The 4,590-nt window shown below is 47.6% G+C and overlaps 1 pseudogene; it reads right to left on the reverse strand.

Moving 5' to 3' along the window:
* Positions 1–6: 6 nt before the first annotated feature.
* On the reverse strand, positions 7–1,655 carry LOC102761835 (annotated as a pseudogene).
* Between the last annotated feature and the right edge of the window lie 2,935 nt (positions 1,656–4,590).

A 4,590-nucleotide genomic window follows, 5' to 3' on the forward strand; every position in this document is an offset into this window, starting at 1 on the left:
CCCCGCTGCCTATGCCAACACAAGCTGCAAATTAGTAAGCAGCCCTTCATGCCTCTGGTGACAGTTACAGTGGAAGTGGCAGGGTCCAGCTTGTAGGTGTTGGCATCTGCCTTTTTGTATCGATCCCGAAAAACATGAATGCTCCCATTACAGCTGGCGATCTTCCAGAGAGGTGGGGTTGAGCTCCAGGCCCAGGAAGGCAAAGCCGGGTACAGCTGTCTAGCAGGGGATTGTAGCAGACCAGGGAGTCCCCTTCAGCCATGATGAACACCAGATCCTTATGCACAGGGGCATGCACGTGGCCGGCAAAGGGCAGCACACAGGGCTTCGTGTAGCACTTGTCTGTCTCTGTGTCAAAGCACTGGATGAGTCGGGAAGGTTTGGTAAGGAAGTCTAGGTCATTCTCCACCCCCCCCCCCTCCGTAAGTAGATGATCCTATTGAGATTGGCTCCAGCAGCCCCTCACACAGCCACCTCTAGCTGTGTTGTCTCTATCCAGATGTTATAATCTACCTGGTAATAGATAACTGCATTGGAGAGGGTATCCTGCAGTGTCTTGCCACCCAGTGAATATATAGCATTTCTCCCGGGCAAAGACACCATGGTGTGCTGGAGCCGGTCCCGGGGTAGGGCGCACACCATTCCCAGTCCACAATGGCGTTGTTATACTTCCACATGCGCCGTGGGATGGACCCTCCTACCACGTACAAGTCGCCACCATGCTTGCAGGCTGCAGTGATCTGGTGGCACAAACTGTTTTGGCCACGTACACTGATGGAGTCATCTTCAGCACAATGCAAGGACACAGCCAATGAGTGGGTACGAGATGACTATTTCCCGATCAGGTAAATGTGCACGTTTTCCCCAATTTCGTTCAAGCTACTCTTGAGTGACTCTGCAAAAGACCCTCTTTCCTCTTTATTAAAATCGATCCGGGCTTCTATTGCCTCTGTTGGGTTCTGGGAACATGGAACTCCATCGGAGATGATATCAGTGAGTCGGTGGTGGGGCAAGTGGAGAAATTCCTCTGTGTCCTGCAGCTGGGCTAGATGGGCCTTAGCACAGTGCTTGGCAGCAGTGGAGAGCTCAGAATCACTTGTGCGATCTGCCAGCCACATCACCTGAAGGCAGTTTCCCACCTGCACTGTGGGGGCCAAAAGCCGAGAACATTCCTCAAAAAGAGATATCAGCTGACACATATCTGACACCTCATAAATTTCCTGCAGCTCATCAGCTCTAAGTTTCACAGTCCCGGGGTAGAGATAAGCAACCAGGAGCTGGAAAACAGACCCACTGACATCCTGCAGCACAATCACCCGGTTGTGGGCCTCCTGCAGGTTGGAAGTGAACATGGACCGGAAGAAGCAGCTTTGAGCGGAGAGGACCAGCCGATGGAGCTGAAACTCCCGGCCTTCCACTGAAATGGTGAGGGCCGCAAACAGCTCTTCCTCCAGACACAGTTTCATGATGCCCTGAGCCACACGGCCTGAGTGTGACCGATCTTTGAAAGTGTAGTTCACAAAGTAGTTTTCATCCATTAATGCTCCAGGCTCTTCTGGTGATTCCGTGGCAGCCAACTTCTCTCTCTGCCAGTTGCCGTTCCGATTCTTTAGGGTCCTTGCCTTCTTTCCAGATTCTGCCACACCAAGCGAGGGCCACGTTCACCTCATGGTTTTCCCACCAGCTTGTCTTGTTTTCTCACCTGCTTCCCTTCCTATCATTCCGAAGCCCAGATCCCGGAACCTCTGCTTTTTAAATACTTCTTTATGTCCCCCCACCTTCTCTGTCCTTCGGGGGACTTCTCTAGACCACTGTTGCCCTTGCCCCTGGGCTTGGCAAATCTTCCTCAACTTACTTTATTCATACTGGGCCAAAAGCAAAAAAAAAAAAAAAAAAAAAAAGAGGCCATTCTGTGCATTTATAGATGTAGTTCCTGTGTATCTTCATCCTTCCTTACCTGAAGGTTGAGACTGCTTATTATACTTTAGATATCTGCTGAAGTGCTGCTGTCTCAGCTTGGTGCCTTATTTCATTTCTTGCTTACCACCCTCTGTGCTACCCGCCACTTACTTGCTCTATTTGTGACCATATATTCATTTATTGGTTCACTTTCCCCCACCAGACTGAGCTGTGTCATGAAGACAGATCACATCTCTCAATGACATTCAGTCTTATAATGTATCGTTCCATGTTTGAAACATTCATTTGCTGAACTAGCAGAGAGGAAGCTGTGCATTAGATGATATCCCTTGCTGGTTTTGCTAGAGATTTTGGACATTATCTTATACATAATAGGGAAGCTATTAAAATAATTTAAGTGTAGTTGGGTAACCGGACAATCAATGGGTCCTGGCTGCCTGTTACTACTTGAACCTATTCAGCAGAGACAGGGTTGAATCACATATGAGTGTTTATTCCAATAATGCCGGCAGTACGGGAGAGCAGCAGGTCATCCACAAAAATCTGTTCTGCCCCCCACCATAAACCAGTTGCTTATATTGGGTAGAATATTGGGGTGAAGATTACTTGGGGAGGTAGGCAAAAGGGTATGCCAGATGGGCAGTTTAGAGGTAATGCGGGCTGGGAATTTGTAAAGAGCTAGGGGTCTTCAAAGGGCTGGCAGCTCTGGTTTCTGCAATAAGGTTAATCTTTCCATGATAATAGCAGCTCTAGGATAGGGAGGATGGGCTGCATTTCCAGGTGAGCTCCCAGGTCCTGCGTGCAACTCCCAGCCAGGTTAGAATGGGCTTTTCTTAATCAGAACAAAACAATCATGGTTAACAAAGCATGGTTAATATTTCTTAAAATTATAGCTGCCGCCAGTATTCTATTTCTGCCCCTAACAGTTGGTTGACAGAAGGTATTTGATATGCTCAAACTTCATTTTAAAAATTATTGTTGGCATTTCATAAAAAAGGGAAAATGGAGTGAACTGTGAGTCCTGCTTGGACCAGTGTGGCAGGATTGAGAAGGGAGGAGATAGACTAGTTAGAAGAATGTTAAAAGGCATAATCAACTGGATTTGATGGCTGGGTGTGTGAAAAGTCATTTCACAGGACTCCTGGGATTGTGAGCAGGGATTCTGTGTGAATAGTGGTGTCATTTACTAGGATAGGGCATCTGATCTCTATGTCCAGAGACTCCTATTCTCAAAAGTGAAATCACATGAGAATGGAGACTGTATAGGGTGAGAGGCCCACCCACTGTGGGGCTCTGGTGCCCACTGTGTCTGGCTCTTGAGTATGTTGCTTGTGGAGATGGTTGGGTGGTGCTTCGATGTGCTCTGAAGCTATCCACTATGTATGCTGGCTCTGGGTCCCCCTGAGAGGTGCAGGCCAAGGTCAGCCACAACCTGTGTTCTGCCCTGGGCTGCCTGGCATGAGCTACAGAGTGATCTGCAGATGGCTGCTACTTGCTCTTGACTTGGAGGTGTCCAGGTGAAATCAGGCTGTGAACCAAGGCCAACTGCTGCTAGTGCCAGGCCTGGGGTCACTTAGCAAGAGGTATGAGGCACAGAGTCCAGATGCTGCTTGTCTGAGAGATTTTAGGAAAATCTGAAGAATGCGCCAAGAGAGGCCATTTGTATGAAACAAACAAACACTGGAAACAGCTTGGGTAGATCCAAAAGTTGGGTGAGGTGGGGTCACTGCAGCTCAGAAGGAGTGAGTCTGAGTAAGTCTGTGTGTGGGCCCTTTAAGAGGAACTGCCTGGGATTCCAGCAGTCCTCTGTCTTCCTCAGCCTCAATCCCCACTGGTTTTTATATCCAGAACTTATAGGTCTTTTTTCTTCTTGGTAGTGGAACCATGGGCTGAGGGGGCCTGGTGTGGGGCTGGGACCCCTCACTCCTCAGGGGTAACCTTTACAGCTGAGATATTCCTTCAAATTTTTACTTGCTACACGTGGGTGTGGGACCAGTCCCTTCTGAGTCTCTGCCCCTCCTACTAGTCTCAGTGTGGCATTTTAATTCCCTAGTTGCAGGACTTTCATTCAGCCATATTTCAGTTGGTTCTGAATGATGGTTGTTCCGTAATTTTGATGTGGTTGTGGGAGGAGGCGAGTACCACAATTTGCAATGAGAAAGTCCGAGAGGGCATACCGTATTTGCCGGCGTATAAGACGACTGGGCGTATAAGACGACCCCCTAACATTTCCACTCAAAATACAGAGTTTGTTATATACTCGCCATATAAGACTACCCCCTCTTCCGCACACCTTCCACACACCAAATAAAAGGTAAAACAATATCAGATTTGATTTTAACATTTTAATTTATATTCAAATGCTTATGACATGCAGGAAAACTGTCACAAGGCTGTATGTAATCAAACATATACATAAAACAGTGCAAGTTTATTACCGGTAAACATACCGGTAATTCACTAAAGAAAACACACTCTATAGACTGGTACCGTAGATGCTTCTCAGGAACACAGGCAAGCAGCCCACAACCTAGAGGGACTGTCAATGATAGAAGTAAGATAACAAATAGAGGTAGAGAGCAAGTGCCGGTCAAGTCCCTAGCAAGTTTGCTGGCGTGACAGTTTCACCTTAAAAGCCTTCAAACTCCTCTTCATCATCTGATATTAAAA

Source organism: Myotis davidii, unplaced genomic scaffold, assembly GCF_000327345.1.
Source record: "Myotis davidii unplaced genomic scaffold, ASM32734v1 scaffold794, whole genome shotgun sequence".
Taxonomy (NCBI): Eukaryota; Metazoa; Chordata; class Mammalia; order Chiroptera; family Vespertilionidae; genus Myotis; species Myotis davidii.